Source organism: Bos indicus x Bos taurus, chromosome 1 (assembly GCF_003369695.1).
Source record: "Bos indicus x Bos taurus breed Angus x Brahman F1 hybrid chromosome 1, Bos_hybrid_MaternalHap_v2.0, whole genome shotgun sequence".
Lineage (NCBI taxonomy): Eukaryota > Metazoa > Chordata > Mammalia > Artiodactyla > Bovidae > Bos > Bos indicus x Bos taurus.
Genome location: NC_040076.1, coordinates 2,116,984 through 2,130,951, shown reverse-complemented (window position 1 = coordinate 2,130,951; position 13,968 = coordinate 2,116,984).

Below are 13,968 nucleotides of genomic sequence, written 5' to 3'. Positions count from 1 at the left end.
TGAAGCTGAAGCTCCAATATTTGTCCACCTAATGCGAGGAGCCAACTCACTAGAAAACGCCCTGATGCTGGGAATGATTGAGGGCAGGAGGAGAAGGCGGACTGAATCCGCCTACAATGCAGGATACCCCGGTTAGATTCCTGGGTTGGGAAGATCTGCTGGAGAAGAGAAAAAGCTACCCATTTCAGTATTTTGGCCTGGAGAACTAATCCATGGGATCGCAAAGAGTCAGACAGGACTGAGCGACTTTCACTTTCATTTTGGAACTCCCCAGGTGGCGCTAGTGGTAAAGAACTCTGTCTGCCAATGCAGGAGACTTGGGTCCAATTCCTGGGTCAGGAAGATCCCCTGGAGAAGGAAATGGCAACCCACTCCAGTATTCTTGCCTGGAGAATTCCATGGATACGGGAGCCTGGCGGGCTACAGTCCATGGAGTTGCAAAGAGTCGGACACAACTGAAGACACTTAGCACAGGAGAAGGAGTGGCAGAGGTTGTGTTGGTTAGACAGCATCACCAACTAAGCCGACATAAATTTGAGCAGCCTCCTGGCGACAGTGAAGGACAGGGAAGCCTGGAAAGCTGCGGTTCACAAGGTCACAAAGAGTTGAACAGGACTTACTAACTAAACAACAGCAAACTTACATTGTACGATAATTATATCTCAATGAAACTGGATAAATACTAAAAACAAAATAAAATAACTAATTGATTTGAAGCAGGACAAATATGGACCCATGATAAGAGAATGTCATGAACTGGAGTTGGTGATGGACAGGGAGACCTGGCGTGCTGCAGTTCATGGGGTCACAAAGGGTCGGACACAACCAAGCGACTGAACTGAACTGAACTGAACTGAATGATTATGATTATTTATTCCCACTCAGTGTACCTTGGATCTAATTTAAAATGAAGCAGAAAAGAAAGAATACTTTTAAAATGAAAGAACATGCAGAATAAAAAAGCAGGGCAGGGGAAGCCCTTGGTTTCCAGATAGCATCAAAGAAGCAGTGACTGATTTCTTCAAGACAAACTCATCACCCTGGAAAACTTCCAAAATGTAAGAGGAAATTAGCATTGATTCTTAGAAAAGCTCCCCTGTCCATGGTATTCTCCAGTCTAAGAATACGGGAGTGGGTTGCCATGCTGTCCTCCAGGAGATCTTCCCAACCCAGGGACTGAACTTGAGTCTCAAGTCTACTGCATTGACGGGCGGGTTCTTTACTACCAGCGTAGGAACCCCTAGTCTGAACATATCTGGAGAGATTGGCTGTCACTTCCACGCACTCAGACCTCAGGCTCTCTGGTTTTGTATTGCCTCCGCCTTCCCAGTGCTTCTGCATCCTTTCCATCAACCTTCAAATACACTTATGGCTCTCCCATTTGGGGGACAGAAAGGCTAAGAGTGAAGCCGGACCTCTCTCCTCCCTACAGCCAACACTTGCAGCACTAGCTCCGTCCCACGCCTTCCCAGCAAAACTTCTCGCAAACCGGTCCCCTCCATTCTCGATCTCGGCCCTAAGCCCACGCTTTCACCCTCCACTGGGCAACACGTGTGCTCCGCCAGGTCACAGGAGACTGCTCAGCGCCTGACTCTCCTGACATTTTGGTGCCCTTTAACTCTGGGCCACTTCCTCTGTGCATCCTCTTCCCCTGGCAGCTGGGACAGCACCCTGATTTTTTTGTCATCTCCCTGACTCTCCTCTCCTGTCTCATCCACAGGCTCAACTTTCTCTGCTGTCCCCTACATGTTAAATGTTGCTTGTGGCTCTGTCTTCATGTCCCTGGGTCCTACTCCCTCATCTCTCTGGAGTAGCCCATTTGCTCTCGGGGCATCGGTTGCCCTTATTACACCATTGCTGCTGTTGTTTCTCAGACAATAAGTCGTGTTTGACTCTTTAAGACTCCATGGACTATGGCACACCAGGCTCCTCTGTCCTCCACTGTCTCCCAGAACTTGCTCAAGCTCCTGTCCATGATGATGCCATCCAACCATGTCATCCTCTGTCACCCCCTTCTCCTCCTGCCCTCAGTCTTTCTCAGCATCAGGGTCTTTTCTAATGAGTAGGCTCTTCGCATCAAGTAGCCAAAGTATTGGAGCTTCAGCTTCAGCATCAGTCCTTCCAACGAATATTCAGGATTTGTTTCCTTTTGGATTGACTGGTTTGATCTGGTTCTAGTGATCGTGGAGGCTGGTGTCCTGCAGATTTAGGGAAGAGATGATGTTGCCGCTTGAGTGCGAAAGCATTCTAAAGGCAGAATTCCTTCTTCCCCAAGGGACTTTCAGTCTTTCCTCTTAAGGCTTTCAAATGACTGGATTGGACCCATCCTCATGATGGAGGGTGATCTGCTTTACTCAGAGTCTACTGATTTAAATATGAATCACATCTTTAAAAGTACCTTCATACTATATCTAGACTGAGATTTAATGTAAAGCTAGGTACCATGACCTATGTGAATAATCAAAAAACAATCTATAATAAGAATAGAAAAGAGTTTTCTGAGTCAAATCAAAGACTAGCCTGGAAACTATTTTCCTAGATTAATCTGAGAAGCTGCTCCAGAGAAGCCTGGTTTTTCAGCACAGTCTTATATCTTGTCTGAGCAAAGGAGATTAAATAAATTAGGGATATATTTCTCCAAGGTAAAAGACACACACACAGATGAGCACACATACAGCAAGTCAGCCTGGTCTTGGCACCTGGGAAGGTTGTCTTAGCATCAAAGGAGCACCAGCATTGGTGTCCCGGGATGAGATGCATTTCGTCTTTATTCTTTAACATGGACGTTCTTTAGTTTTTCTTTCTGATGCCCTTTTCTCTAATAATTAAAGCATATGTACAATGTATGTTTGATAGACCACAAACAGATTGTTTTAGTCAGCATAAAATTCAAGATAACTCATGAATAAGTCAGAATGACTTCCGTATATCTCACTATGTGAACATTTATTTATCACCCACCATAGCCTGGGTACCTTAACCATCACACGTACCATCTTAGAAAATGGTACCACCGAATGTAAATTGGTACAGTGGCTATGGAGAACAGTATTGGAAGTTCCTTATGAAACTAGAAATAGAGTTATCATATGATGCTGCAACCCTATTCCTGGGCACATATACAGAGAGAACCATAATTTGAAAAGATAGACGCACTCCAATGTCCACTGAAGCACTAATGACAGTAACCAGAACACAGAAACAACCTAAATGTCCACTGACAGAGGGACGGATAAGGAAGATGTGGTACATACATACAGTGGAATACTGCTGCTGCTGCTAAGGCGGTTCAGTCGTGTCCATAGACGGCCCACCAGGCTCCCCGTCCCTGGGATTCTCCAGGCAAGAACACTGCAGTGGGTTGCCATTTCCTTCTCCAATACATGAAAGTGAAAAGTGAAAGTGAAGCTGCTCAGTCGTGCCGACTCTTAGCGACCCCATGGACTGCAGCCCACCAGGCTCCTCCATCCATGGGATTTTCCAGGCAAGAGTACTGGAGTGGGGTGCCATTGCCTTCTCCCACAATGGAATACGACTCAACCACAAAAAAAGAACAAAACAATGCCATTTGCACCGACATGGATGGATCTAGAGATTGTCATACCGAGTGAAGTAAGTCACAGAAAGATGAATGTCATGTGATACTGCATACATGTAAAATCTAAAAAATGGCACCAGTGAATTAACTTACAAAACAGAAACAGTGCAGACATTACAGGTACAGAAAACAAACCTATGGTTACCAGGGGTGGCAAGTGAGGGGAGGGATGGATTGGGAGGTGGAGACTGACATATACACACTACTCTATACAGAATAGGTAGCTAGTAAAGACATACTGTAGAGCCCAAGGGCTTCCCTGGGGACTCAGATGGTAAAGAATCTACCTGCAATGCGGGAAATGTGGGTTCCATCCCTGGTTTGGGAAGGTTCCCTGGAGGAGGGAAAGGCTACCCACTCCAGTATTCTTTTCTGGAGAATCCCCATGGACAGGTAGTCTGACAGGCTACAGTCCATGGGGTCACAAAGATTCAGATATGACTTAACACAGGGAATTCTACTCAATATTCCATAATGACCTAATGGGAAAATATGTAAAAAAGAAGGAATATATGTATATGTTTAACTGACTCACTTTGCTCTATACCTAAACCAATACAACACTGTAAATCAACTATACTCCAATAAAAATGTTTAAAAAAGAAAAGAAAATGGCACCACCAAACGAGAGATGTCTAATCTAGGATGCTGGGGGTTTGCCTTGTCTTCTAATGTAACCCTCAGTCCACACAGTCAATCTAGCACCCAGTTCTATTTATTCTTCTTCCTAATATTTCTAATCCATCCCTACTGCCAAAATCCTGGTCCAGCAAGAACCTCTGCACTGCACTCTGCATCCAGTCTCTCCTTCTTTAGATCTGTCCTAGACACAGCAAGGAGAGAACTTGTTAGTCTGTAAACTGGATTGTGCTAATTTCCTGCTCTGGACTCACCACGAAGGCCACGGCTGTCACACAAATTGAAACAGGCGTGATCTCTCACTGACTCAGACATCACAAATGGTGTTATTGGTGTGTGTTTCCAGAGTGGAGAACTCATGGTAAAGTTCTGAACAAAACAAAGCACAAGCTTCACTCAATTTACACAGCAGTTACATTTCTGGGAAATTCAATTATATTAAAACTATATGTCTAAGTCTGCTCAGGCTGGTATAACAGTATGCCATAGACGGAATGGTTTAAACAGCACGTCTTTATTTCTCATGGTTCTGGAAGCTGGCAGCCCACAATCCAGGTTCTGATGAGTACGGTTGCTGGGGAAAGTCTTTCTCTTCTTGTTGTTTAGTCACTAAGTCGGGCCCAGGTTTTTTGCAACCCCATGTCTGCCCGCAGGCTCCTCTGTCCATGGGATCCCGCAGGCAGGAATACTGAAGTGGGTTGCCATTTCCTTCTCCAGGGGATCTTCCCGACCAGGGATCAAACCCATGTCTCCTGCATTGGCAGGCGAATCCTTTACCACTGAGTCACCCAGGAAGCCCCTTCTTCTTCTTAAGAGGGCACTAAGCCCATCAAGAGGGCTCATAGCATTTGTCTTGGGGCCTCTTTCTTTTTCTTTTTTACTATTTACTTATTTATATATTTAGCTGTGCCGGGTCTTGTTGTGGTACTTGGGATCTTTCATCTTTGTTGCAGCATGGAAACTCTTAGTTGCAGTCCATGGGATCTGGCTCCTTGACCAGGGATCCAACCTGGGCCCCCTGCTTTGGGAGCAGAGTCTTAGCCACTGGACCACCAGGGAAGAAGTCCCTGTCTTGGAGTTTCTTATAGCCTCCCTCTGTGAACACTGATGGAATTCTCCCTGGGACCTAGGATTGAGTCCAGGCACCTTGATCTGCCAGCCTCATATGAGCGCCCTGTCTTCCTGGGCTTCTCTCCTAGAAAGGCAGGGTCTCCTGGATATCCATCAGCTTTCTGTGCACAGAGTTCTCCCAACACATGGTCAGGAGCCATTGGGAGAGTTAGGGTACATGAGAAAACAATGAGGTTTAGGCTTTAAAAAAATCAATCTACATTTCATTTATGTAGTAATTCACTAAATGATACATTTAGTAATGCATATGCAAAATTAATTCATTGCCACAATACAAAGTCTCAGGAGTCTTTAGGAATCACGTGGTCTATCAGCATGTTCTAGATGAGCGAGTTGTCTCAAATTCCCCGCTTTCTTTTTTCTTTCCTTTCCAGCCTTGGTGGCTCCCATTTCCCAAGCAAGCCTGGGGGATGATGTCAACCCCACTCAACCGCAGTGGCCACAGGGCCCCGGCATACTACCCCACTACCCCATGCAGGTGTGTAAGGGTGTGCGTGTGGACAGAGCCAAGCCCTAGGGGGTAGTGCTGGCTTAAAAAGAGGGTGAAGGAGGAAGGAAATGATTCACTCCGAGAACCGGACGTGGGGAAAGAGGGTCATGTGCTTATGGTCTAGTCCCCTAGCTGAGGTTGGGTGACAGAGGCCGCCCACTCTGCACGAGTCACACGGGGCCCCGAGGTGTCAGGCTGCAGTGCTCTGAACAATTAGCGGAGGCAACCTGCAGCTGGGTTGAAAGAAGCAAGCCCCTCGCTACCTCACTTCCTCCACCTGCCTGGGCGAAGGTGGGCAGCTGCATGGAGAGGCTAAATGTGGTCAAACTACCCAGGCTTGGGGTTTCTGGCCCGAGACCCAGGGGAGGAACTGACCCCCAACACGCTCACACGTGCAGCTCTGAGGGAGAATTCGCAGTGCACTGTGGGCGAGCATCGAGACTCTCGGTCTGGAGTCACCGAGCCCAAGCTAGAACTCAGCATTCAACCACACGAGTCAACTTGACCGAGGCTGAAACCAGAATCCCGTTCTCTGACTCCCTGATTTCCCATTCTTTCCACTGAACTCTTCCCCACGCCGAGGAGAGCAGAGAGGTGTAGGGCTGTGGGGTTTTATGAAAGGAAAGATCCTTCACAGATCCCCTCCCGTCTGGAAGCCTTTGACATGTTAAGAGTACTCCATGTTCAGAAATTCTCTGTCTACAAACCACCTTCATGACCCTGTTCACACACCTTGTTTTCAGCAGATGACTTTGCCTGACAACTTCTGCTTTTTGTAGAAGTTGTCAGGCACTCTGTTATCTTTGCCACCAAGTCTACCCACTATGCCTTCCTTTCTCCTGTTACGAAAGACCTTTAAGGGGTCCCCTCCACCTAAGACAGGCCTCCGCCACTCCCAGTGTTCCTCCTATCTCAACAATCTCACTCTTTATCTCTTCCCCACAATTGATTTACCACTCTCTATGGGACCATTTTCAATAGACTGTGAAAACATATAGTATTCTTCCGCCTTAAAAACAAAGTGAACTCAAGTGAAAGTCACTCAATTGCGTCAAACTCTTTGTGACCCCAGGGATTATAGAGTCCATGAAATTCTCTAAGCCACAATACTGGAGTTGGTAGCCTTTCCCTTCTCCAGGGGATCTTCCCAACTCAGGGATCGAACCCAGGTCTCCTGCATTGCAGGCAGATTCTTTACCAGCTGAGCCACAAGGGAAGCCCCATCTTAAAAATACCCATCCCTTAAAACAGCAATGAGATAGCACTACACACCCACTAAAATGGCTAACATGCGAAACACTCACAGCAGCAAATGCTGGTGAAGATGTGAGGATGTGCAGAAGTGAAAACTCTCATTCATTGCTGATGGGAGTGCAAGATGGTATGGCCACCTTGGAAGACCATTTGGTAGTTTCTCCCAAAACTAAACATAACTCTTAAAATATGATCCAGCAATTGCAATCTTTGACATTCACCCGTGAGTTGGAAATCTTCACACCAAAACCTAATAGCCACAAAACATGGATGTGGATAGCAGCTGTATTCATAATTACCAAAATCTGGAAGCAATCAATATGTCTTTGAATAGGTGAATGGATAAACAAATTGTGGTACAAATGGTGGAATATTACTCAGCACTAAAAAAGGTACTATCAAGTCACAACAAGATGTGGAGAAACCTTAAATGAATGTTGCTGAGTAAAAGAAGCCAGTCTGAAAATGCTAGGAACTATGCGATCCCAATTGTATGTGATACTAGAAAAAGCAAAACTTTGGAGACAGTAAAAAGATCAGTGGTTGCCGGGACTACAGAGGAGAAAATGATGAACAAATGGAACACTGGGCACTTTTAGAAACTATTCTGTGTGATACTCTAACGATGAATACATATCATACCTTTGTTACAACTCTACAGAATGTACAGCAGGGAAAAAAGGTACAGCATGAACAGTAAGTCCTAATATAAACTAGGGACTTCAGTTGATAACAATGTATCAACCAAAGCATAATAGGCTCACCAAGTATAACATAGTCGTGTTGGACTCTATGCAACCCCATGGACGTAGCCTACCAGGCTCCTCTGTCCATGGGATTTTCCAGGCAAGGGTACTGGAGTGGGGTGCCATTTCCTTCTCCAGGGGATCTTCCCAGCCCAGGGATCCAACCAGGTCTCCCACCCTGCAGGCAGGCCAGGGCAGCCCAATTATAACACATGTACCACATTGTTACAAGATGTTACTAGAGGAAACTGGAGGGAGGGGAAATAAGAGGTTCCATTCTGAAGAGCCTGTTCCTAAGTCCAATTTGTTCATAAGTCCAACAAAGTTAGTCTAGGTACCCAACTAACCCTTGGCTTTAACGTACTGTACTATGATAGGTTTGTGATGCTTTTCACATAAATAATACATAAAAAAATAAACACAAAAAATAAAGAAAAAAATTTAGTCTTACAGTATGGTACTCTGAAAAGTGCCCGCTACATCACCACTGCTTTTACACTTGCTTCTGGACATTCTGGGCTCAACATAAAGACTCTGCACTTCTGTGCTCTATACAGTTGCTGTTCTTGTTCAGGCACAAGTCGGATCTGACTCTGCAACGCCATGCACCACAACCCACCAGGCTCCTCTGTCCGTGGGGTTCTCCCAGCAAGAATAATGAGGTGGATTCCCATCACCTTCTCCAGGGGATCTTCCTAGACGAGGGATCCAAACTGTGTCTCCTGCATGAGCAGGAGGATTCTTTACCACTCAGCCAGCAGGGAAGCCCGCTCTGTACAATACTGTGCAGGAAAGCACACAGAGCACCACCACTTGTAGGAGGTGCACGCGCGTGGCGGTGCACACCAGACACACGAACTAACATGTGATTGGAGGTGGCAACGCACGTTCACGTCTTTGAAAGTTTGCAGCTTGAAGGAGACTTACTGTAAATCTAAAACTGCAGTTATTTTTGTTTGTTTAGAGTTTGTACCACCACCACCCCAACTTCCCCACCCACTGGAACATAAGCCCAGAGAACAGCAGGAACTCAGCCTGTGTCATATACATTAAGTCCCCTACGTACGGATGAATCCTGTTCATTTGTAAGTCCAGTTTGCTTGGGTAAGTCCAGCAAAGTTAGCCTAGGTACATAAAAAACAAAAAATACACACATAGAAAAACAAAGAAAATGTTTTTAGTCTTACAGTACATTACTTTGCCAACAAAGTAATGTAGTCAAAATCTACAAATCTAGTCAAAACTATGGTTTTTCTCGTAGTCATGTATGGATGTGAGACTTGGACTAAAGAAAGCTGATCACTGAAGAATTGATGCTTTTGAACTGTGGTGTTGGAGAAGACTCTTGAGAATCCCTTGGACTGCAAGGAGATCCAACCAGTCCATCCTAAGGGAGATTAGTCTTGAATATTCATTAGAAGGACTGATGCTGAAGCATAAACTCCAATCTTTTGGCCACCTGATGCGAAGAGCTGACTCATTGGAAAAGACCCAGATGTTGGGAAAGATTGAAGGCAGGAGAAGAAAGGGATCACAGAGGATGAGATGGTTGGATGGCATCACCGACTCAGTGGACATGAGTTTGAGTAGGCTCCAGGAGTTGGTGATGGACAGGGAGGCCTGGCGTGCTGCAGTCCATGGGGTCGCAGCAAGTCCAAAGAGTTGGACATGACTGAGCAACTGAACTGAACTGACAGTACCTTGAAAATTACAGAAGTACTGGCTACATCCTCACTGCTTTCACAATCGCGTCCAGGCATCCTGGGCTTGACATAAACATAGTGTATTACTATACGCTATAGTACTGTACAGTGAAGCACAAAAAAGCACAATCATGCAGCAACATATACCAGACATATGACTAGACATGTGAACACACATTTGAGTCTTTGAAAGTTCACAGCTTGAAGGTTTGTATGTAGGGGACTGACTGTTCTGTGCTGTCTCTGAAACTTACAACAGGGCTTGGCATCAGTGAATATTCCTGAATAAATGAACAAATGTGTATTTTTAAACATATAGTAGACTTTATAGGAATATAGAGCATATAGTGGGGATTCCCAGGTGTCTCAGAAGTAAAGAATCTGCCTGCCAGTACAGGAGACACAGGAAACTTGGGTTCAATCCCTGGGTTAGGAAGATCCCCTGGAGGAGGAAATGGCAAGCCACTCCAGCATTCTTGCCTGGAGAATCCCAGGGACAGAGGAGCCAGGCTCCATGGGGTCACAAAGAGTCAGACATGACTGAGCGATTGAGCATGCACATGTTAACAGAAATTACAAAAAAAAAACCCCAAAAACCCAGGGAAGGCTGTCTCTTTAAAGAAAAATGGGAGGAAACATCGGTCCACAGATCATATAGGACAGAGAGGTCCCATAGTCCCCTTCCCCTCCACACAGTTTCCCCATCTTTAACATCTTGCACTAGTGTGGTACATTTGTGAGAACTGATGAGCCAATATTGATACATTGGTATTAACCACATGTTATAACAGTCACATTAGAACTCTCTATGTGTCTTATACAGCTCTATGGGTTTTGATGAAGGTGCAATATCATGTACCCACCTAGGCTAAGAATTCCAAATTCTCAATCCTAGTCTGGTTCTCAAGCCTACTTTGTCTCTTCAGATTGTGTTTTCCTGCCTTCTGGCATGCCTCATACTTTTTGTAGAGAGCTGGACATGATGTGTCAGATAACAGGAGCTGAGATAAATAATCATTCACTGTGAAGCACCATGCTTATCTGGCTAAGAGTTTGTTGTTTAATGTTTGCTGCACCTATAGGTGTCTGATGCTTTCATTTTATCCCGTGTCCTCGTGTTTTGTCTTCCCCGTTGCCTCTGGGTTTCCCTACAAGCTCCTTCTTAAATAGAGTTGTAATCCACTGGAGTCCTATGGGTGTGGTGAAAGGTTTTGTGGAGGGGAAACATTCAGTAACCTCAAAGTTAAATTTCAGAGCCTGTTTCTCTTTTTAATGAGCCTGAACCTCTGGACTGTGACCTTCAGAGGAGCTTCCTAGCCTCTGCCCTGCTAGGTTTTTTTCTCCCCTAATGTCAGAAAAGCTTGCAGGGACTGGGTTGTCTAACTGTCTTTGAGCTGGGTCAAACTGGTGTTGTTGTTGCTGTTGTATAGTCACTCAACTGTGTCCAACTCTTTTTTGACTCCCTGGACTGTAGTCCACCAAGCTCCTCTGTCCACGGGATTCTCCAGGCAAGCATACTGGAGTGGGTTGCCATGTCCTACTCCAGAGGAACCTTCCCAACCCAGGATCAAACCCTCCCTCTGGCCAAATAGGAAGGAAGCTTTCTCTGTTGTTCACCATGAGAACCTGGTGGGACACCTGTGAAAAAAGCTCAAGAAAGCACAAGGACTCCACTAAAACTGGGTCTCAAGGAGTTTCTGACTCTCAAGCTATTAGTCAAGTATGGTTTGCTTTCCTGTTTCCTGAGGCTTCTGTTCCTTGTCCACTGATTCTCTGAGTCGCATTCTGACATCCTCTTATGATCATCTCTGTGCATTTCATATGGAGAGGCATTAGCAAATGTTAGTTTATTTGATGGATGAAAATTTTCCTTTTAATTATCTACAAAAGTATGAAACACCTTTGTTAGAAAGCTGAAAGTGAAAGTGAATGCTCAATTAGAATAACCAATATAGTAAGTATATTCTTTCCTTCTCTTTCAAAAGGATTTTAACATTTACATTTCAGTAGCCTTAATGTTTCGGAGAAGGCCATGGCACCCCACTCCAGTACTCTTGACTGGAAAATCCCATGGATGGAGGAGCCTGGTAGGCGGCAGTCCATGGGGTCGCTAAGAGTCAGATAGGACTAAGCAACTTCACTTTCACTTTTCACTTTCATGCATTCGAGAAGGAAATGGCAACCCACTCCAGTGTTCTTGCCTAGAGAACCCCAGGGACGGCGGAGCCTGGTGGGCTGCCGTCTATGGGGTCGCACAGAGTCGGACATGACTGAAGTGACTTAGCAGCAGCAGCAGCAGCAGCAGCAGCAGCAGCTTTAATGTTTAAAATATACATGTGTTTTATTGTAAATTACCTCATATTCTAATTTGGAAATTGACAGGATATAAATAATAGGTAAACAAAACAATGAGGGACTGCCTTGCCTCTCTACCTGCCCCCAAACACATTGATCAGTGGTTGTTCAGTCACTAAGTCTTGTCTGACTCTTTGCAATGCCATAAACTGCAGCACACCAGTCTTCCCTGTCCTTCACTACCTCCCTAAGTTTGCTCAAACTCATGTCCATTGAGTCAGTGATGCCATTCAACCATCTTATCCTCTGTTGCCCCCTTCTCTTTCCGTCCCCAATCTTTCCCAGCATCAGGGTCTTTCCCAGTGAGTCAGTTCTTTGCATCAGGTAGCCAAAGGATTGGAGCTTCACCTTCATCATCAGTCCTTCCAATGAATATTCAGGGTTGATTCCCTTTAGGATTGACTGGTTTGATCTAGCACCACAGTTCGATAGGCAACCAGAAGTCAAGGGGCAAGACCCACAGAGAATGGGGAGCCAATAGTTGCAATGTAGACACAGGACTGCTTGAGCCTGGAACTATACCAAGCCTTTACAACTCAATGGTATTTTTATCCCAGTTTTATTGATTGGAAAATTATGATCTGAGCAGTTTTGTAGAACTTTGTGGGGGAGGAGTGCAGGAGAGAATTCATTACCTCTTTTTTTCACTATTCACTCTTTTATTCATTCATTCAACACATTTTTATTGAATGGATTAAATTGAGTGCATTGTTCTAAGTGCACTGTCCTAGCCCCTGAGGATACAACCGCCAAAATCCTTCGTCTCTTTTTTTGGGTTCCCAAATCACTGCAGATGGTGACTACAGCCATGAAATTAAAAGACGCTTGCTCCTTGGAAGAAAAGCCATGACCAACCTAGATGGCATATTAAAAAGCAGAGACATTACTTTGCCAACAAAGGTCCATCTAGTCAAAGCTATGGTTTTCCAGTAGTCATGTATGGATGTGAGAGCTGGACTATAAAGAAAGCTGAGCGGTGAAGCATTGATGCTTTTAAACTGTGGTGTTGGAGAAGACTCTTGAGAGTCCCTTGGATTGCAAGGAAATCAAACCAGTCAATCCTAAAGGGAATATTCATTGGAAGGACTGATGCTGAATCTGAAGCTCCAATACTTCGGCCAACCTGATGCAAAGAACTGACTCATTGGAAAAGACCCTGATGCTGGAAAAGAGTGAAGGCGGGAGGAGAAGGGGACGACAGAGGATGAGACGGTTAGATGGCATCACTGACTTGATTGAGTTTGAGCAAGCTCCAGGAGTTGGTGATAGACAGGGAAGCCTGGCGTGCTGTAGTCCATGGGTTCTCAAAGAGTTGGACACGACTAAGTGACTGAACTAAACTTTCCCTATAGAGCTTACATGGGTGGGGGCAGAAGGCATGGTCTTAGTAAAGTGTGCCTGCATGCTAAGTCGCTTCAGTCATGTCGGACTCTTTGCAACCTACTCGACCATAGCCTGCTAGGCACTTCTGTCTGTTGGATTCTCCAGGTGAGAATACTGGACTGAGTTGCCATTTCCTCTTCCAGGGGATCTTTCAAACGCAGGGATCCAAAGTCTCCCATGGCTCCTGCATTGCCGGCAGATTCTTTATGGCTGAGCCATCCCAGAATGTTCAGTTCAGTTCAGGAAGTTCACGTACTGTTGAAACCTGGCTTGGAGAATTTTAGCATTAACTTGCTAGCGTGTGAGATGAGGGCAACTGCGAGGTAGTTTGAACATTCTTTGACATTGCCTTTTTTGGGGATTGGAATGAAAATTGACCTTTTCCAGTCCTGTGGCCACTGCTGAGTTTTCCAAATTTGCTGGCATATTTAGTGCAGCACTTTCACAGCATCATCTTTCAGGATTTGAAAGAGCTCAACTGGAATTTCATCACACCTCCACTACCTTTGTTCGTGGTGATGCTTCCTAAGGCCCACTTGACTTCACATTGCAGGATGTCTGGCTCTAGGTGAGTGATCACACCATTGTGGTTATCTGGGTCATGATACAGTTTTTGTACAGTTCTTCTGTGTATTCTTGCCACCTCTTAATATTTTCTGCTTCTGTTAG